Below are 23,634 nucleotides of genomic sequence, written 5' to 3'. Positions count from 1 at the left end.
AACAAAAACAGCATGGTATTGGCACCAAAATAGACTGGTAGACCAATGGTAAAGAATAGAGGACACAGAGACTAACCCACAAAATTACAGTTATCTTATATTAGACAAAAGTACCAAAAACATGCATTGGAGAAAAAAAAGCATCTTCAACAAATGGTGCTAGGAAAACTGGAAATCCATATGTAGCAAAATGAAAGTAAACCCCTATCTCTCACCATGCACAAAATTCAACTCAAAGTGGATCAAAAGACCTAGGAATTAAACCAGGGACCTAGTGCCTAATAGAAGAAAAAGTAGGCCCTAATCTTCATCATATGGGATTAGGCCCCAACTTCCTTAATAAGACTCCTATAGTGCAATAATTAAAACTAAGAATCAATAAATGGGATAAAACTAAAAAGTTTCTTCTCAGCAAAAGAAGCAATCTATGAGGTGAACAGAGAGCCCACATCCTGGGAGCAAATCTTTACCCTTCACACATCAGATAGAGCACTAATCTCTAGGGTATATAAAGAAATCAAAAAGCTAAGCACCAAAACACACACACACACACACACACATACACATACACACACAAATAACCCAATCAACAAATGGGCCAAGAACTTGAACAGACACTTCTCAGAAGAGGATATACAATCAATCAACAAATATATGAAAAAATGCTCATCACCTCTATTATCATCTCTAGCAATCAGAGAAATGCAAATCAAAACTACTCTAAGATATCATCTCACTCCAGTCAGAATGGCACCTATTATGAAGACAAACAACAATAAGTTGGTGAGGATGTGGACGAAAAGGTACACTCATACACTGCTGGTGGGACTGCAAATTGGTGCAGCCAATTTGGAAAGCAGTATGGAGATTCCTTGGAAATCTGGGAATGGCACCACCATTTGACCCAGCTATCCCTCTCCTCGGACTATACCCCAAAGGACTTAAAAACAGCATACTATAGATAGGTATTTTTAGTCTATAAAATTTGCAGTTTAGTCAAGAGTAACATTAATTTACCTCTGCTACAACTATCCTATTAGCTGAGTAATCCAGAGATGACTTCAGAATTAAAATCACTCTGATTATCTTAACAGAAATCACATGGAGCACCTATTTCTAAACATTTTTAACTACTTTTATTTATCATGAACATAGGAACTTTTCTACTTCTTATTCATCTTAAAGTTTCAGACAAACTCAGTTCAGCCAAAGTTATCAAAAACAACTTTGCATTAATATGACTGTTTTCAAAGAGTGCAGACACTACTGTCGTGGTTGATCAATTTAAAAATGTATTTATTATGTGGAGTCTTTCTAGTGCTGCCCAATCAAGCTTTTCTTCTCTTTCTTTTATTGGTCAGGGGGAGGCTGGTACCAGGGATTAAACCAGGGGCCTTTAACCACTGAGCCATATCCCTATCATTTTTAAATGATTTTAATTTTGAGACAGAGTCTAAGTTGCTTAGGTTCTAAGCTATTGAGGCTGGTCTCAAAATTGGAATCCTCCTGCCTCAGTCTCCTGAGTTGCTGGGATTACCAATATAGTTTTAAATAGACTTCTTCATAATAATTTTCGCTGCCAAAAGTTATCATCTTTGTGAATACTGTTGACAAGAAAGAAAGGAGGAATAGGAAGGAGGTAGGAAAGAAGAGAGGGACAATATTTAAAATCATTTGAGGGCTGGGGATGTGGCTCAAGCGGTAATACGCTCGCCTGGCATGCGTGGAGCTCTGGGTTCGATCCCCAGCACCACATAAAAATAAAATAAAGATGTTGTGTCCACTGAAAACTGAAAAATAAATATTAAAACATTCTCTCTCTCAAAAAAATCATTTGAAGTTGCTTTAAACCTTAGTTTGGTCAGATACTCCTTTCAGAATCTGGAAAAAGCCATGGACACCCTCCACATAAAGTAACAAATTTTATAATTTCAGAAGGTTTTGAGAGGCTCTTTAACACATTTACATATCCTAGTTTCAAATTTTTAACTTGGGGCTGGGGTATAGCTAGTACATGGTTAGCATATAGGAGGATTTGATCTTCAGCACCACACACACACACACACACACACGAACTTCCTACCTTAAATTGTGTTCCACTTTTATACAATCATCAAATCAAATAAGTGTACTTGGATGTGATCCTGTGCTACATAATCAAACTTGGCTACAAGTTACCAATTAATCCAAAGTCTATTGCTGAGCTTATTATATTTTCAGAATTTTCTGTTTCCATAATCCTCTACCCCATTACCTGAGGCTCGAAGCAGTTAGGTGAGCAGCAGTATGGTTGTTGCTAAGGATATCAGAGAGATGGGCTGTGTACACAGCAGGTACTATATAAAGTCCTCTCTTCAGACAACAGGGGACCAAATGCTTCTCATCAAATTAAATTAATCTTAAGATGACAGCTCTTGGAATATTTAGCTCATGTCAGTGTTATTTTTAGTGATACTGACATTGGTTTTTAAATGTCAGAAATAGGTTTTTAAAGAGAATTTTCTATTACAGGCATTATACTCATTTTTACTCAATAACTCTTTGTCATTTATTAGATCTCACAAGTTGCATGCCTAAATTTTTAATATCTCTTTTAATTGTGTATAAACTAATGCTACACAATGGGTGGTTCTCCAAGTGGAGAACCTAAAGAACCACACAAAAGGAGCAGGGGAAACAATCACTATCCCACCCACAGGTCCAGAACCAGTCTATTTTGCATCCAGCTAGAGTGGGAAAACCTGATAGCTTGTGGATGATGGGCTAGAATACTCACAAGGATTTCATGCAGTGAATGGTTGGAAAAAATATGCTTAGAGTAACCAGTGCTCTGGATCTGCCCAGCAAACCTTGAAAACAAGTATTAAAAGGATCAGATTATTCACAAGTAAGTTCACTGTGTCCCATAACAAAACTCAATATTAATGGTAACAAAGATATGTATTGTGCAACATGGTGAAATGTACATCTGGCACCCAATAAAAATTATCAGATGTTCAAATGAGCCATAAAATACAACCAATAAACAAAATTCTATCAGGAAAACCAGATCCAGAAGTGGCAGAGATAAAGAAATTTGTAGGAAAACATTAGAACAGTTATTACATCTTTATTTCATATGTTCAAAAATGTACAAGAAAACCTCAGCATGTTAAGAAGAAACATGGATTTTAAAATACTGAGCTTCCAGAGTTAAAAAAGATAACAGATGAAAAAAATTGCTTGATGGTATTAACACATGATTCGACACTACAGAAAAATGATCAGTGAACTTTATCACACAGCAAGTGTAGGTAGCTTAGAAACTATCTAAAATTAAACAGAAAAGGGGGAAAAAGACAAAAAGAACAGACAGTGGACTGTGGGACATCTTAATTTTGCTTAACATAAGTGTAATTGTATTCCTGAAGGAGAGGAAGCAGAAAAATATTTTGAAGAAATAATGGCCAAAGGAGATTAACTCCAGAATGGTGGAGTTAATATCATCTTTTGCTCTCCCCAGCAAAAGAACCATAACTGGTAAAAAAAAAAAAAAAAAAACATATAGTTAAAACAACCATTTGAAATCTCTGGAAATTGTTCTAAGAGCATACAATGATTCCAGAAAATCTATGAAATCTCACTATGAACAGTCATAATATATAGCATTTGAAACACAGCCTGCTCCCTCCATTTGCACTACCCCCAGCTTAGCATGATCCAAGCTCTTCCTCATGTGGATGCAGCACAGGGCTCCCTCTCCCCCTCCAGTTACCAGTGAAAGGCTCCAGGATCTGCTCTGGAGAGGCAGGCCACTAACATTTCTCATCCCATCCCTTTAATTTCATGTGGCAGAAATTCTATCTTAGCCAAAAGGGACTTGTAATTTTGGGACCCTTCATCCATCAGCCCATAGCCATGGGGCAGAAGTTGCATCCAAGGCAAGACAGATTGAAAATATCAGTGTCTCAGTCACCCTCAAACAATCTTGCTCATTCAGTATGGTTGCATAACAGGAGAGGAAAAGGAAGACCAGAGGCTACAATTCCAAAGCAGTCCCCTCCTCATGAAGCAGGGCATTCACTCCAGACAAGTGAGGCACTTTCCGTGTGAACTGTTCTGAAGAGTTGTGCAGATGTTTTGCCCAAAGGGAGAGGCAGGACCATGAGAACAGGTAGTTCAAAGTTCTCCCAACGGAAGAGAATTTATTCAGAACAGAGTGTAGGAGAATTCAAGTGTAAGGGTGCTCTTAAAAACAATGAAAATTTTGGTGGTAAGCAATCAAGAGAAGACTCTAGCGTCAATAGAGCAAGAAGCTAAATCATAGATGTTTAACAGAAAATCAGAAAGAGTGAATAAAAGCCCTTCTGTGGTAGAAACAAGCCTCAAGAATTTGTTTCAAAGATTACTGCTAGGGTTGGGGCAAAGCTCAGTGGTAGAGGGTATGCTTAGCATGTGTAAGCCTCTGGGTTCAATGCCAGCACCCTCCCAAAAATTGCACCAGAGACTGCTGTTGCAAAAATGCCCAAACTGATCAGATTGTAAAACAATTTATTACTCAAGTCACAGATTTAGAAATAGAGCGATCAGCCAGCAATTAGTAGAGGTTAATGGTTGGGTATATTGCTAACAGAGGCAGACAGCTTAACAGAAAGATCAGGGAAAGACACAGTCAGAAAGAGCTTTGCTTAATGTATGTAATCCCATGGGGACTGTGTGCATGCCCAAGGCTGAATCTGAAGAGTGACATCATATGCTTCACATTACATTGGAAATAGACTGTACTAAAATAGTCCTGCTGAATTTCTAAGCTAAAAAAAAAAAAAACCAAAAAAACAAAAACAGGCTCAAAAGGCAAAGTGAATGATATCCAAATTTGCTAGGATATATTATCTGAAATGTTGAAATTTCAACTTAAAAATATGAAACATACAAAGAAACAAGAAAAAATGACTAATACATAGGGGGAAAAATCACATAACAGAAACTGCCTTTGAGAGGGCCTAGAAGTCAGACTTAGCTGACAAAGACTTTCAAACACCTACAGTAAGTATGTTCAAAGAATTAAAGGAAACTATGCTTAAAGCAATAAAGGTATGATGATAATTTCTCATCAAATAAAGAAAACCAATAAATGGACAGATATTTTAAAAAAATGAAAACTCAAGTTGAAAAGTAAAAGAAATTGAAAAATTCACTGAGGTGTTTGATAGTAAATTTGAGCTGGAAGATGAAAGAATCAGCAAACTTGAAGATAGATGATGAAGATTATGGAATCCAAAGAACAGAGAAGAAAAGAATGAAGAAAAGTAGATAGAGTCATGTAAATGTGGGGCATCATTAATCACACCAACAAATGCAATGGAAGTACCAGAATGAAAGGAGAGAAGCAAAGAAGCAGGAAAAAAATGTCCAAAGAAATGACTGAAACCTCTCATACATAATGAAAAACTCTATGATTTTAATGAACTCAAAGTAGATAAGGCCAAGAGATCTAGATACACCAAAATGTCAAAATCCAAAGGCAAAAGAAATCTTGAAAGAAACAGAGAAAAATGACTCATCACTTGCAAGACAATCTCAGTAAGAATAACAGTTGATTTTTTTTTACCAGAAACAATATAGGCCAGAAGACAGCAGAATGAAATATTCAAAGTGCTAAAAAAACCTATCAATCAATCAACAATCTTAAGAGCAGAAAAACTATCTTTCAAAAAGAAAAACAAAATTACAGAATAGCTCCATTCTTTTGTCCCCTACAGAATTATTGAAAAAAGCAAAAACTGTCAGGACCAATTTTGTCATAAATCTAGAAAACAGTCACATGTATGTAGCAACCAAACATGAATGAAGAAAAAACAAACTTGAAAATGGTGGAAAGCTTTGTGCCTTGAAGTGGCAGCAGACCATGTTCCCAGTGTAGGATCTTGGTCTCTGATTCTGGTGGGAGCAGAGCAAAGCTTATTCACAAATTATTGTGTATGCCTGTTCTAACCTGTCTGAGAGCAACATGAAAGATTACTGCAAGGTACTATTCTCTGTTTTTCCAAACTTGGAACTCAGGCTGGAAAAGTGGTGTGTATTGCTGGAAAATACTGTAAAGAGAATAATCCACAGACACCTGAAGCAAAAGATAGAAACAATAGACCATCTAAAGTCTGGGAGAAAAAGCTGGGGAGAATTGTTGGGAAAAAATAAAGAATTCAGAAGCATCCACATATAGGAAGAAATTTAGAAGCCCATGTGCATGCCTTTGGCAAGATGAATGCTCAGAAAAGACTTGAATCTAAACTTTCATGTTGTGCTTATCCCTAGGCTCAGAACAAACCTGGTTAAGTGCTGAAGAATTGCTTTAGCCCAGAGCCAATCTGCAAAGACTAAATGAAGTGTTTTGGTTTAGGGGCATTGATTTTGGTTTTCTTTTTTTTGTTTCTTTTGGAGTTTTTTGTTTGTTTTTTCCTGTTTTAAGCTATTGTTATTCATGAATGTCTGTCAAAATATTAGTTGGACATGAGCTAAATAGTGATTTCACTGACCACATCCAAAAAGGAATACAGTCTATACAAAAAAGTTTGTAAAAGTCACTAAACAAGAGGACTACTACTACTGCCTTCAAAACAGAACACCAGCAAACCCTGATGTTATGGATTAAATTGTGTATCCCCAAAATTTGTAGGTTGAAGCTATAAAACACTGATCTGACTGTATTTGGTCATAAGACTTTTAAGAAAGTAATTAAAGGGGTTAGGGATGTAGCTCAGTTGTGGAGTACTTGCTTACCATGTGCAAGGCACTGTGTTTGATCTGCACCATCACAGAAAAAAATAAAGTCATTAAAGTTAAATGAGGCCTCTAAAGTGGAGTCTGAATCCAGCAGGATTGTTGTGCTTATAAGAAGTAGAAGATACACAGAAAGAAGGTGGCTGTCTACAAGCCAGGATGACAGAACTTGCCAAAAAACAACCCTGCCTGTACCTGTTGGCACCTTAACCTTGGACTTCCAGCCTCCAGAAGTGTGAGAAAACAAATGTCTGTTTAAGCAGCTGGTCCTTGGTATTCTGTTGTGGTAGCCCAAAGAGTCTAACAAGGACTGCAAGGTCATGAAACTAGGAATTAATAACAGAAAAAAAGAGAAATTCACAATTTTGTGGAAATTAAATAATGTATTATTAAATAACCCTTGGGTCAAAGAAGAAATCATAAAGGAAACTAGGTCATATTTGGATAGCCATAGTAATTAGAAAAAAAGAAATAAATGGCATTCAAATCAGAAAGGAAGAAATGAGACTATCCTTAATCACAGATGAATTGATCTTATATAGAGAAGATCCCAAAGAGTCCATAAGAAAGCAATTAGACTAATAAAGGAATTTATCCAGATTGCAAGGTACAAGATCAATACACAAGAATCAGTTTTATTTCTCTAAATCAGCAATTAATAATTTGAAAAATAAATAGAGTAATTTTATTTACAATAATATCTAGAAAATACCTAGAAATAAATTTAACTGAGATGAAAAACTTCCATACTGAAAACTGGAAAACTTTGTTGAAAGACAATAAAGAGACATCTAATGCACACAGAGACACGTAATATTATTAGCATGGCAATACAAACCTAAAACAATCTATAGATTCAATGTGATTTCTATCAGTGTCCCAATGGCTGTTTTTCTGCAAATATGGAAAAGCTGATCCTTGAATTCATGTGTATTTTAAGTGGGCCCAAATAGCCAAAATAATTTTTGCAGTGGTGGGGATCAAACTCAGGGCATTGTGCCTACTAGGCAAGCACTCTACCATTGAGCTACATCCCTAGTATTAAATAAAAGAAGAAGAAATTAAGGAAATCCACATCTTTTTTTAACATTTTTTGAGAATTTTAATATTTATTTTTTAGTTTGACAGACACAACATCTTTGTTTGTATGTGGTGCTGAGGATCAAACCCGGGCCAAACGCATGCCAGGCAAGCGTGCTACTGCTTGAGCCACATCCCCAGCCCGAAAGACATATATTTTAATATCAAGCCTTACTAATAAGCTAAAATAATCAAAACAGTGTACTAAAAGCACATTAGACCTACATAAAATGCAATTGAAAGGAGGAGCTCAAAATAAACAATATCTCTGTAGCCAATTGATTTTTCACAAGGATGCCAAATCCATTCAATGTGAAAAGAATAGTTCCTTCAAATGTGATGCTGGTATAACTGGATTTACACATATAAAAATTAATTCAAAAATGGATCAAAGAGCTAAGCATAAAATTGTATTAAAAAAATTTTAGAAGATGTATTTATCCATTTTCAGTTACTATAACAAAATACTTGAGGACAGGTACTTCATAAAGAAAGGAGTTTTATTTAGCTCACAATAGTGGAGGCTCACGGGCATGGAGCTGGTATCAGCTCAGCATTGGTGAGGATCTCATGGTGAATGGCATCACAGTAGAGGGAGGGCATGCAATAGGGAGGCATCATATGGCAAGATAGGAAAACAGAGACAGGATAGGAGACAATCTCACTCTTTTATATCAACTTATTCTTAAGAGAATGAACTCATTCTGCAAGATCAGCATTATTTCCTTCCAAAGTTAGTGTCTCCCCCCCACACACACACAGTGACCAAACTGTCCTCAGGCTGGGTTCCACCTCTTAAGCTCCCATCATCACATCATCCCATTAGAGACCAGCCTTCTAACACATGAACCTTTGAGTTACAAATCACATACAAACCATACCAGAAGAAAACATAGGGAAAATATTTGTGACCTTACATTTGGCAATATATTCTTAGATATGATACAAAAAGTGCAAGCAATAACAACAAAATACATCAATCGGATTTCATCAAATGTAACAGCTTTTGTGCATCAAAGAACATTATTGAGAAAGCAAAAAGACAGCCAACACAATACCAACAATATTTGCAAACCACATAACTGATAAGGGTTTAATATATAAAGAACTTCTTCAATTGAACAACAAGCAGACAACCCAATTTAAAAATGGGCAAAAACAGGAAAAAAAAGAAAACTAGAATAAAATTTCTCCAAGAGGATTTATGAATAAATAATGAATACATGAAAAAATATTCAAAGAAAGAAAAAAATATTCAAAATCATTAACTATCAGGAAATTGTAAATCAAAACCACAATGAGATACTACTTCACACCTACTAGAAATGCTACAATATACATACTTAGAAAACCAGGAAATTGAAAGTGTTAACAAGGATGTGGATAAATCAGAACTCACAATTTGCTATTAGTAATATCAAATGGTGCACAGCCACTGTGGAAAACACTTTGTCAATTCCTTTAACTATAGAATTGCCATATGACCTAGCAGTTCCACTCTTACAAATGTATCCAAAAGAACTGAAAATAGGGACTTGACAGATACTTGTATGTCAGTGCTCAGTTCAGCCTTATTCCCCATAGCAAGAAAGTGTTTTGGTTTTTAAGCCAGTCTTGGCAACATAGTGAGACCCCACTAAAAAAAAATCAATCAATAAGCAAAAGAAAGTGTGAACAATTAAATTTTCCATCAACAGAGGAATGGATTAAAAATGTGGCATATACATACAATAGAATACCAGTGATAGAATGAGCCCTGATATACACTACAACGTGCATAAACCTTGAAATTATTGTGCTAGCATACCACATTTAAACCAGAAGCAAGAAGAGATAATATGTTCTAAAATCAAAACCACAAGTTTAGCACTTAATGATCTGATTATTTGCTACTGACAACTAGAACATGATAGAGCTACAGAATGAAATAAAAAAGTTCAGAAATGTAAATGTCTGATTTGGGATCCTGGAACAGCTCAACATTCAGATAGACATTCAGATTCCAAACAAGGAAAATATTTGAATTGGGATGCTGTTTTTAGATTTTAACAGAAATATATTCAGAAAGAAATAGAATGTCTAAGAACAGAAAAATGAAATGTATCAGCCCCAACACAAACCTCCATACAGAAACAGCTCCAAGAAATCAGTAGTTTGGTCAGATGCTTCCTCAAATGTGCAACAAAGAGAGTACACAGGCTAAAATGTAAAGAACTCTTGAATTATATTATGGATACAGTGAGAGATTCATCAAATGGTATTTACGGAGCTGATTGTAGCAACATACTACTCAAAGATACTCATTCAGTGAGAAACTGGTGTGAAATATCTCAGCAAAGTGCCTAGGTAAGTTATAAAGGTTGGTTGTGAAAGTTTTCCTTATAAATGGATGCAGTTGGAGAAGATAATGGTAAGTGAAGTTAGCCAATCCCCAAAAAACAAATGCCAATGTTTCCTCTGATATAAGGAGGCTGACTCATAGTGGGGTAGGGAGGGGGAGCATGGGAGGAATAGATGAATTCTAGATAGGGTAGAGGGAGGGAGGGAATGGGAGGGGGCAGGGGGTTAGCAATGATGGAGGAATGTGATAGACATCATTATCCAAAGTACATGTATGAAGACATGAATTGGTGTCAACATACTTTATATACAGAGATATGAAAAATTGTGCTGTATACGTGTAATAAGAATTGTAATGTATTCTGCTGTCATGTATTTACAAAATAAAAGCAATTTAAAAAAGAAATGAAATTTTACCAATGAAAGCATTCAGATGAAAGGAAGGAAGGAAGGAAGGAAGAATGCTAAGTGAAATAAGCCATATACAAAAGGACATATATTGTATGATTCACTTATATAAAATATTCAGACTAGGCAAATCCATACTGATAGAAAGTAAACACAAAACTGGAAAGGCATGAGGGAGGAAAGAATGAAGAATTATTACTTAATGGTTATAGATTTCAGTTTTGGAAATGGATAGTAGAGACGATTGCACACTGAGCTGTACATTTATAATGGTTAAAATGGCAAATTGTGTGTGTGTTATGTGTGTGTGTATGTGTGTGTATTATCACAACAAAAAACAAGGAGGGGCTGGAGTTACAGCTCAATGGCAGAGCACTTGCCTAGCATGTGTGAGGTACTTACTAGGTTTGATCCTCAGCACTACATATAAATAGATAGATAGATAAATAGATAGATAAAGGTATTAAAAACCAAAGAGAAATAAAGACTTTCTAGATTAAAAAATGAGAGAATATGCTAATATGACCTAATAAGAAATATGAAAGAAATTTCTTTGGTATGAAAAAACTGACACCAGAGAGTATTTCAAATCCACACATGAAAAAATCAAACAGCATCATAAAGGTTATTATAGTATATTGTATTTATATGATGTATATAAATTATAAACACCATTATATATTATTAATTATAATTGTATATAATTGGTAAGTATAATTCATACCATTTCTTTCCTTTCTTAACTGATTTCAGAAATGATTTTATAAAACAATAAGTATATACTGTATCATTGGGCTCATAACATAAATAAATTAACTTGGCAATAACAGCACAAAAGAAGTGGGAGAACTATCCAGCATGGTGGCACATGCCTGTAATCTCAGCAACTCAGGAGACTGAGACAGGAGGATCAAAATTTTGAGAACAGTTTCAGCAATTTAGTGAGGTCTTGTCTCAAAATAAAAAAATAAAAGACATCACAGTGAATCTCTACATCATATACAATCATAAGACTGGGATCATAATTAGAATAATATATACTCCATGTTTATATAAATCTATCAAAATATAATCTACTGTCATGTATAGCTAAAAGGAACAAATAATTTTTTTTAAAGAGAGAGAGAGAGAGAGAGAGAGAGAAAGAGAGAATTTTTTTTAATATTTATTTTTTAGTTCTCGGTGGACACAACATCATTGTTTGTATGTGGTGCTGAGGATCGAACCCGGGTCGCACGCATGCCAGGCGAGCGCGCTACTGCTTGAGCCACATCCCCAGCCCCAGGAACAAATAATTTTTTTAAAAGGGGATATGGGGGCTGGGGCTGTAGCTCAGTGGTAGAGCACTTGCCTAGCATGTGTGACACACTGGGTTCGATTCTAAGCACTACGGATAAATAAACAAAATAAAAATTCATCAACAACTTAAAAAATATTTTTTTAAAAAGGGGGGATGAGGTTTTGTGATAAAGCACCCCTGGGTCCAATCCCCAGTACCAAATAAATAAATATGATCTACACTTTTCACATTTCTTTCCCTTTTCAATCTTATCCAGCTCTATCAAAGATTCTTTTTTGGTAAAAGCTTCATTGAGACACATGCAAATTATAAAAAAAACTATTGTAAGATGCATCTTTAGCCTATTATCCTATTTTACCAGCATACACACACACACATGCATGCATGCATACACACACGTGCATTCTGCTGTGGGTATAACAAATTAGAATAAATAATTTTTTAAAAAAAGGTGGTGGGAAAGAGTGAAGCTGTATCAGTCAGAAAGGAAATGATATTAACTCCACAATAAACAATGAAAAAATACCAAGAAATGGCAAGTAAGTTAATATAATCACTTCTGCATTATGGTCTAGATAGTGAATGTCCTCTGAAAACATATGTGTTCATCCTGAGGTGCTATGGGGTGGTGGCAAAAACTCCAGGAGATGGTGCCTAGTGGAAGGAATTTCAGTCATTGGGGGTATGCCCATGAAGTGGGCATTGGCCCCTGCCCTTCTCCCTCCATTTCATTCTCTTGGCTTCCTGGCCACCATGAGGTGAGCAGCTTTTCTCCACTGCATATTCCTTGCCATGATGTTCTGCCTCTCTGCAGGCCCAAAGTGATAAGGCCAAGTGACCATGGACTGAAATCTGAAACTGTGAGCCAAAATAAATCTTTCCTCCTTTTAAGTTGATTTTCTCAGGTATTTTGCCATTGCAACAGCAACCTGACTAACACATTCTGTTACACTTGTTATTTTTTCCATAGGTTCTTTAAAAGACATAAAATTAAATAAAGTAAAAATTGTAACAGTATATTATTTGGTGTCTAACATATATAGCATAATATACATAATAATATCAGTGAAAAGAGGAAATAGAGCTACAGAGGGTGATGTCTTTATATATCATTGGGATTAAGTTAGTATGAATCTGTGATACTGTGATGCAATAAGAAATGTATATTTGATCTCTGCCTCTGGTTCCTAGCACACAGTTCCTAAAGCCCTTAGAATCTCTTGTCCTTTGGTAGGCTAATAAAATGACTGATGTCCAAGGAATCCTGGATGGCCTCAGGATAGAGGCTGATTGCCTGGGATACCAACTATATGATTAGTGTTAGAACTTTCAATCCCACTTTCTGCCAACCAAACCTTTAGGGAGAGAAGAGAGGCTTAAAGTTGTGTTGATCACCACTGGCCAATGATATAATCAATAATGCCTATGCGATGAAGCCTCCGCAAAACCTCAAAGAACAAGGTTCAAGGAGCATCCCGACTGGAACAAGTGAAGGTTCTGGACTGTGGAAGGCCTGGAAAGAGCTTGGAAGTTCCATGTCCCTTCACACACTTTGCCCTATGCGTCTCCTCCATCTGGTTGTTCATCTGTATTCTTGGTAATATCCTTTATAATAAACCAGTAAACATAAATATTTCCCTGAGTTCTTTGAGCTGTCTAGCCAATTAATCAAACCCAAAGATGGGGTCTTGGGAACCCTCAATTTATAGCTCATTAGTCAGAAATAGATAATACATTCTGGAGCTTGTAACTGGCATCATGAAGTGAGAAGTGGGAAGTAGGAAGCAGTCTTATGGGAACTCAGCCCTTAATCTGTGGGATCTGGTGCTATTTCCAGGTAAAATAGTGTCAGAATTGAATTTCATTAGAGGACACTCCACAAGTGTCCATGGGAGAAATGATTTCTTGGTGTGTGAGAAATTCCCACATATCTAGTATATCAAAAATGCTGCATAGGATGTCTGAGAGTAGTAAAAATACTTTGGTTTTTCTTATTGCTAATAGAATCTAAAGTGGAGATGCACAGACAGTTCCCAACTTATAATAATTTGACTTACAAATTTTCAACTTTACAATGGTGAAAAAATGATATGTATCAGTAGAAACCATACTTTGAATTTTGATCTTTTCCAAGGCTAGCAATAAGCACTACAGTACTCTCTCACTATTCTGGGCAGGGAGACAGAGCTCCTAATCAACCACATGATCACAAGGGTGAACAACCCATACTCTGAAGTCTACTGTATTATAAGCTAGGATGTATGGTAATATATTAAATGTACTTTTGGTATATTCAATATGGTAGGTGTATTTAAATGTATTAAATGTATGTTTGGTAGATGTATTAAATGTAAATTCAATTTATGATACTTTCAACTGACAATTTATCAGAATGTATCCCCATCATTAGTTGAGGAACATCTGCATATGGTAAGGCCCCTAGGGTCTAGAGTAGTCAATAAGAAAATAACTTTACAATAATGAAAAATAATTAATATGAATAAAATATTCACTTAATGTAAAGGAAAGTAAGGAAGGCAAGACAGAGGAACAGGAATGACATGAAATATATGGAAAAGTAAAACTAAATGACAGGCATAAATCCAAAAATATCAATAATAATATTAAATGTGAAGGGATCAAGCAATCCAACAAATTCAGAGATTGTTAGGGTAGATAAAATAACATCCAATTATATCTTGTCTATAGGAAAGATATTTTAAATTCAAAGATGAGAATAGATGGAAAACAAAATGTTGAAAAAAATGTATCATACAAAGAACACCCATAAGAAAACTGGAATGACTGTGCTATTATCGCTCAAATAGATATTAGACAAAAAAAAAATGTTAATGGAGATAAAAAGGTACATTTTATGGTACCCAATAATGGTAGTATGAAATTATTTTCCCTAAGACCTTTAATAAGACAAGGACATCTAATTTAACCATTTTTATTCAACATTGTTACTAGCCATGGTAAGCAAAAAAGAAAAAAATTATATCCAAATTGAAAAGGAAGGAGTAAAGCTATCTCTGTGTGTTGATGGCATGGTCTTATATATGGAAAATCCCAAAGAATAAACACACACAAAAAAACTAATAAATTAATTCAGCAAAGTTGCAGGACATAAGATCAACTCACAAATCACTATTTCTATACACTAGCAATTAACAATCCAAAAGAAAATAAACAACTCCATTTACAATGACATCAAAAAATTGAATATTTAATAATAAATCTAAGCAAGAATGTGTAATACTTATACCCTAAAATCTATAAAATGCTGTAGAAAAAATAAAAGAGGACTTAAGTAAATGAAAACATAGCCCATGTTTATGGAGTAGAAGACTTAATATTAAGATGTCACTACTACTCCAAGTGACCTACAGATTCTTTGTAATCCCTATCAAATTCCCAATGGTTCATTTGCAGAAATGGAAAAGCGGATCCTAAAATTCATAAGTAATTGCAAGGGGTCCCAAATAGCTAAAACACTCTTCCAAAGGAATAACGATATAGAAGGACACATATTTCCTGATGTCAAAACTTACTACAAAGTTATAGTAATAAAATGGCATAAGGATAGACCCACAGGAAAATGAAATAGAATTGAGAGTCCAGAAATAAATCCTTATATTTATGGCCAATTGATTCTCGACAAGGATGCCAAGACAATTCAATGGGGGAATCAATGATCTTTTCAACAAATGTGCCAGAAGAACTGGATATCCATGTGCAAAAGAATAAAGTTAAATTCTTTCCTTATATCATACATGAAAATTAACTGAAATGAATCACACATTATATGATTCCATTTATAACTAATGCTCAGAATAGACAAATCCATAGAAACAGAAAGTAGATTAGTGGTTGCCAGGGACTGGGGGAGGGGGAATGGGACATGACTACTAATGAATACAGGGTTTCTTACTGAATTGATGAAAATATTCTGTGATTAGATTGTGATAGTTGCTTAGGTTTGTGAATATATTAGAAATCATCCACTTGAACACTTTAAAGCTTTTACTTTAAGGTGTGTTAATTCTCTCTCTAAAATATTGGCAGGAGACAAAGGCATGAAAGTTTCCATTTATAAGTGTGTGCTCACACTCAACTTGAGAAAGACCAAAGAAAGGCACCCACTAGATAGACTCCTCCACTTTTGTGGGTGATATGGGGTATTGAGGGCAGGGAGAATACTATTACAACTATATCATTCTTCCACACATTACCCTACCATTCTTATTTCCTACCTGAGGTAGTGATTTTGGGACCAGAGATACAATTATGCCTGTGAAAAGCAGTGTTGATCCCTAAGCAAGAAACAACATTCTCCCTTAACACACTGCTTTCTATGGTGGTTCAAGTTACAAGCAGTGATAAAAATTTATGGAAAATTCTTTAAAAAGCAATTCACAGGTTTAAAAATGTGGAGTTGGGCTAGGGATGTGGCTCAGTGATAGAGTGATTTCCTGGCATGTACAAAGACCCTGGTTTCAACATCCAGCACTATAAAAAAATAAACAAATAAATAAAAATGTGACTCTTCTGGATATTGTGATGAAATCTTATGCTGTTTTGCTCTGTCCCACCCAGGACATAAATTATCTTTTTGTCCGTTTTATCCATGCTATATACACTATCACTGAGTAGCTCTCTTAGTTATCAAATTGAGTATTCAGGTTATCATAGTGCTTATGTTCAACTAGCCCTTATTATACTTACCAAGAGCCCCACAGTGCAAGAGTAGATGTTGGCAATTCTAATATGCCAAATAGAAGCCATAAAGTGCTTCTTTTAAGTGAAAAGGTGACAGTTCTTGACTTAAGGGGGAAAAAATCTGTATGCTGAAATTACTAAGATCTACATTAAGACTGAATCTTGTATCTGTGAATTGATGAAGAAGGAAAAAGAAATCTGCTAGTTTTGCTGTCACATCTTAAACTGCAAAAAAATATGGGCACAGCATGATAAATGGAAAAAGGCATTAAATTTGTGGTTTCCAGGATCCACCGAGGGTCTTGGAACTCAACTCCTCTGGATAAGAGGGGGACTATTGGAATTTGGAATGGATTAAACTTTATACCCATCTTATAAAATTGGGATCAACAATGGTAGCAGTTATATTGCCCAGTGATCAAGATAAGCCATTAGTTATATATATGTGTAACTCTATATAGGTAGGAATGGACTAAAATGGAAGCACACACTAGACTCACATTGCTGCTGCCATCAATCTGGGTCAGTTCTATCCTCCAAAGATAAATATTTAAGGTTAAATTCAATGACAAGGGGCTAGAGTGGGGGCTCAGTGGTAGAGTGCTCACCTGGCATGTGTGAGGCACTGGGTTCTATTCTCAGCACCACATATAAACAAATAAATAAATACAGGTCCATCAATAACTATTAAAATCTTTTTTAAGAAATCAATGACAAATAAAAGAAATATAGCTGCAGGTAAAAGGACAGATAGATGGATTATACAATGAGGGAATTAATTCCTTCTCCCTCCAAGCAGGAGGCACTTCTTTCCACGCTGGGCTGCTTGGAGTTGAGGGAGGGGTTATGTGGTCAACTCTTTCCTTTCTGCCTTCTTGTCTTTTCATTTTGTTTTACAAAAAGCAGGCAATATGGTCTCTCATCTGATTTCCTTAGCTCTGTGAAGGTAGTTTGGTGCATGAGTAGCTGTTTGACTTGATGTGTCTACAGGGGTGATCACTGGAAGATCTTACTCAGCTGCCCTCTTGCTCCTTTCCACTATGCAATGAGGGAAATACAATATTACATTAGTTCTTCAAGCAAGGCTCAGAGAAAGAGAATACAATTCTCTCTTACCACAGTTACATCAGATGCCCTAATGGGAATCATGCTGGGAAATATTCTGGTCAGGTTCTCTGATGGGTCTCTAGTAATATCTTTTGATTCTTAAAATTCATGTTAAATATACTAAAAACAGTATCATTTCGGAATAATCTTCTAGGAATTACTCCCTGTCAAATCATCGAACCATGCAGTTTATAGTTGACACACAGATCACTGCGTAATTGCAAACTTTGATCACTAAATACTTAAGAAAAGTTTTTGGTTATTTTGAACAGAATGTCACAGTCACTTGCCCATGATGCCAAAGCATATTATGTATAAACCTCAGGAGGCTCCAGGGTATTTTGAGATACCACACTGATGCTCTGTTATTACAAGTAGTTAGTTGCTTCTTGTTTAGACCTCCTGCAACTTCCTATAGCTTCATTATTAAATTTACATACATATTTAAAAAACAAAGTGTATTATGTATAAATGCAATTCACCCTTGTCTCTGTGGGTATAAAGCTATTAAATAAAATAAAAAACAATGAGTTTCTGATGGAAAGGTAGTAGGCAGCACATGGTAGGCTCAAATTCCCATAGGAATTGACTCCACCTTGAGGCAAGGAAGGCCTTTATGTCAAACTCAAGAGTAAATTACATGTAAGTGTGATTACTAGCTACATAACTTCTGTATGGAGACCCAACATTTTGGGGTACAAAATGTGTCCTAATTGCACTCAAGCAATTTGTACATGATGGCAACCACACACTTGATGGATTAAATACTGGTCAACAAGACAGAAAAGAGCTTATATGAGCAATAGATGCCAAGTTTAAATATCAAAGGATAAACTTGAATCCTTTTTCATTTATTTAATTTTAACAATATATAAAAACATAAAAATATACATATTAATGCAGTATCATGTGATATTTCAATAGATGTTTACATTGTATAATGTTTAAATTGGGTTAAACATATTTATCTTCTCAAGCTTTTATGACTTCTTTATTGTGAAAACTTTTAAAATACTTTCTTCTAGCTTTTTGAAATGTACAGTATGATTATCTATAGTTACCCTACCATGCAATAAATAGCATGCCAGGACTTCTTATTATCTAACTTAGTATCCACAGATCAATCCCAATCCCTTACTATTTACTCTCCCTGGCCTCTGCTAAGCACCATCTCTACTCTCAACATCCATGATATTAAGCTTTTTAGATTCCACATAAGAGATCAGGAAGCAATTGTCTTTCTGTACCTTGCTTATTACACTTAACATAATGATCTTTAGTTCCATATATGTTGTTGTAAATGACAGGATTTCATTCTTTTGGATGAATAATATTGCATTGTGTATATGTATCAATGTTTTTAATCCTTTAGTCATTTGATGGACACTTAGATTGTTTACATTTCTTGGCTATAGCGAATAGTACCACAATGAACATGGAAGTGAAGATGTCTCTTGAACATACTGATTTTATGAGGAGATATAACAAGTAGTGATATTTGCTGGATCAAACTGAGTTCTCCTTTAATGCATGGTATTTACAAGAAAAAAGATGTTAGGTAGAATAAACCAATTAGAAGGGATACACTTCCAGAAGAAAGGAAGAGGATGATAATCAGCCTAGAAAGATGGTGAAGTTTTAGCAAACTCAGTCAGGCAGATTCACTGAAAAATGTTGCAGAATTCTAGGAGTCAGTGCTCAGAAAGGGCTTATACCCTGACCCAAGAGGGTCTTCTGACTCTTTTAAAACAGACAGATCCTGAACTAGAAATAGGTTAATACCTTTCACCATAGGTAATGACCTTCATCAACACTTCTGGAAATGTTATTGACCTCCAAACTTCTAAGTTCTCTAGAAGCAAAATTAATTTACATAAATGTATATTGTTTACCCTCAACCCAAGAATGAATCAAATAAATTGTACCTTGCAGCAGTTATCAGTAGAAATCATTCTAAATTTTACCCTTATACTTGTCATAAGAAACAGATGGGCCTTGCTACATAACAGCACACAAAGAAAACAGTCTTAGTAAAATCATGTGAATTGAGACAGGATGACTAGCTTTGCCCCAAATGTTATGGGCTGAATTGTGTCTCCCCCACCATTCAAATGTTAAAACCCTAACCAATAGTATCTATATTTGAAGATAGGGTCTTTAAAGAGGGGATTTCATTAAAATGAGGCCATTAGGTAGGGCCTAATCCAATTTGACTGGTACCATAATAGAAAATTTGGACATATAGACACCATGGATCTATTATGCAGGGGAAAGACCATGTGAGGACACAATGAGAAGGTGGTCATTTGAGAGTCAGAGAGAAAGAGACCTCAGAAGAAACCAAACTTGCCAATGCCTTAATCATGGACTTACCTCCAGAATTATGACAAAATAAATGTCCATTGTTAAAGCCACCTAGTCCATGGTATATTGTAATGACAGTCCAAGCAAACCAATATACTATCTAACTTGGAACCTGGAAGTATCCAAATCCTGGTAAATTGTGACAGCACCTTTCTATAAGAACATCTGGTAGTATCCCCTAAATAGGATGGCTACCATGACAGTTCCGGAGAAGACCAACTAAGGTCAAAAACTCCACCACCTGACGTGAAGGAGGAGCTGAACACCTGATTGGCAAAGAGCACAGAAGGTGGCTCCCAGTTCTCCTGGTAAACATCAAACAGAAAAAAAATTGGGGACAGCATTGTCTCCTTTGTCATTCTCAGCTTGGAGATGGTCCACTGTCTCTCTTGAGAGTGCTTTTTGCTTAAGCCTCACTTTTACTTTATTTTTATTTCTAATAAAGTTCTCTTGCATGAAAAAAAAAAAAAGAACATCTGGCACGTGGTCAAGGGCCAATTATGTTGGGAAGGTATAACAAATAGCTAATTCTACTTGTGGAATGATACATAACAGTACTATAACCATTGTGTAATATGGTGTAATGTTAGAATTTGCTGGTTAGATTCAATTACCTTATGTAAATAAGACATAATTCAGATATTGATAATTATATATAAAGTAAATGTAACTAAAGTTTCCTCAGGACCTGATATCAATGGAAAATGCTTGGCTTGAGGAGGGACCAGATCAAGTTAACCATCAACTAATTAATTGCTAAATACCTTGATGTATTTATCATAAAGTATAAAGGTAGACCAAGGGAAGAAACAAATTAATACAAATATGGATACACACACACACACACACACACACACACACACACACATATATATATATATATATATATATATATATATATATAAAACACCTTGATAGGATGAATTAGTTGCTTCTTCAAGTCTTTGCCTATTTTGGGTGGACTTACAGCAAAGAGTTGACTCAGCAGGTCTGATTTGCTCACACCTTACACATTCCCAGAGTTATCTGTTCTTACAAATGGCCCTTGTCTAGGAAGTAGGAATTAAGGCGTTTGAAAATTCTAACTGATAAGATTATTTTGCATACTTGGAGCTTTGAACCACACTAACAATTTGTTGTGGTGTGCATAAACAATGTGATTTATGGGGAACGACTGCTTTCCTTCTGATGGTTTTGGTAACTACAATCCATCAAGCAGGCACTGGACACCCACATGAACAAAACCTCTGTAATATTTAGGCTCAAGTGAGCTACATGAAAGACCATATTTCACACATGTTGTAGATAGAGGAATTAAGTGCATTCTGTGAAATTCTACTGGAAAAGGACTCTTGAAGGCTTGCATCTGGTTTCTTCCAGACTTTGCCCCACATGCCCATAAACCCTTACTAATTTTGCTTTGTATCTGGTTTCTGTAATAAACCATGAGTATAATGACTTCTGAGTCCTATGAGTTTTGGAGATAGTCTTGAGGATCCCCATCACAGATACACAAGAAAATACCTAGTTATACATGCCTATAATCCCAGAGACTAGGGAGGCTGAGGCAGGAGGATCTCAAATTCAAGACCACTCTGGGCAATTTAAATTTAATGTCTCAAAACAAAATAAAAAGGGCTGTGGATATAGCTAAGTCGTAGAGCACTCCTAGGGGTTCAATCCCCAGTAACCAAGAAAGGAAAAAGAAAATGTCTAGTTAACATCAAAGAAAGCAGTAATGGAGAGAAAAGACATAGAAAACAATTAGCAAAAATGGCAGATATAAATCCTAGTTCATCAATAAATTAAATGGAAGTGGAAAAATAACAAGTTTTTTCATCAAAGAAATGCAAGAAAGATTTAATGCAATTTTTTGTAGTAACAAAAGAAAAAAATCTGCCAATCTAAATCCTATGATAATGAAATATCCTTGTAAAGCATAGGTGAAATAAAAACATTTCATTGACTTTTTAAATGACTTTGTTCTTTTTTAAAAAGACACACAAAAACTGAAATAATTCATCACTAGGAGGAGAGTTGCACTACAAGAAATAGGAAGGATGTCCCTTGGGTAGAAGGAAAATAATACCTGATGGAAATCTGGATCTATACAAAAAATTGAAAGCACTAAAATGATAAACACATGAATAAATTAAAATAATATTTTTCTTATTTTTGTCTTATCTCTTTAAAAAATAACTGTTGAAAGCAAAAATAAAGCATTATAGGGCTCAATATGTATGGAATGAAATATACAACAAAAAGAGCACAAAGGCTAGTAGGGGGAATGGAAGAACATTATTTTAAGTTCTTATACTTGAAGTGGACTATGATAAATGAAAGGTGTATACTATAAACCCTAAAAGAACTAAGTAACAAAGCATTATATCTAATAAGTCATCAAGAGGTAAAATGGAATCATAAATAATTCAAGGTAAAAAGGAGAGAAAAGTGAATAAAGAATAGAAGGCAGGCAAACAGTGAGATGGTAGATTTAAAAACAATCATATTAATAACCACATTAAATAATTACAGTTATATTAGACAAAGGTGCCAAAAACATGCATTGGAGAAAAGACAGCCTCTTCAACAAATAGTGCTGGGAAAACCGGAAATCCCTATGCAACAAAATGTAATTAAACCCCTATCTCTCGTCATGCACAAAACTCAACTCAAAGTGGATCAAGGACATAGAAATTAAACCAGAGACACTGAGTCCTTAATAGAAGAAAAAGTAGGCCCAAATCTCAATTATGTTGGATTAGGCCCTGACTCCTATAGTGCAAGAATTAAAATAAAGAATCAATAAATGGGATGAATTCAAACTAAAAAGCTTCTTCTCAGCAAAAGAAACAATCAGTGAGGTGAATAGAGAGCCTACACTTTGGGAGCAAATCTTTACCACACGCACATCAGATAGAGCACTAATCTCCAGGATATATAAAGAACTCAAAAATCTAAACACCAAAAAAACAAATAACCCAATCAATAAATGGGTCAAGGACTGAAAAGACACTTCTCAGAAGATGATATACAATCAATCAACAAATATATGAAAAAATGTTCAACATCTCTAGCAATTAGAGAAATGCAAATCAAAACTACTCTAAGATTTCATCTCTCTCTAGTCAGAATGACAGCTATTAAGAATACAAACAACAATAAATGTTGGTGAGGATGTGGGGAAAAAGATACACTCAGACATTGCTGGTGGGACTGCAAATTGGTGCAGCCAATGTGGAAAGCAGTATGAATATTCCTTGGAAACATGGGAATGGAATCACCATTTGACCCAGCTATCCCACTCCTTGGTCTATACCCAAAGGACTTAAAAACAGCATACTACAGGGACAAAACCACATCAATATATATAGCAGCTCAATTCACAATAGCTAAACTGTGGAACCAATCTAGATATCCTTCAGTAGATGAATGGATGAAGAAAATGTCGTATGTATACACAATGGAATATTATTCAGCATTAAAAGAGAATAAAATCATGGCATTTGCAGGTAAATGGATGGAGTTGGAGAATATGATGCTAAATGAAGTTA

The 23,634-nt window shown here is 35.4% G+C and overlaps 1 pseudogene; it reads left to right on the top strand.

The window, feature by feature from the left end:
* The first annotated feature begins 8,372 nt into the window (after nucleotides 1–8,372).
* Nucleotides 8,373–10,258, top strand: LOC124105070 (serine-protein kinase ATM-like; annotated as a pseudogene).
* Nucleotides 10,259–23,634: the final 13,376 nt, after the last annotated feature.

The sequence above is a fragment of the Marmota monax genome, unplaced genomic scaffold (genome assembly GCF_021218885.2).
Source record: "Marmota monax isolate L192 unplaced genomic scaffold, Marmota_monax_Labrador192_F-V1.1 WCK01_AAM20220418_F8-fsc00192, whole genome shotgun sequence".
In the NCBI taxonomy this organism is placed as follows: domain Eukaryota; kingdom Metazoa; phylum Chordata; class Mammalia; order Rodentia; family Sciuridae; genus Marmota; species Marmota monax.
This window is presented reverse-complemented; position numbering and strand designations above follow the sequence as displayed.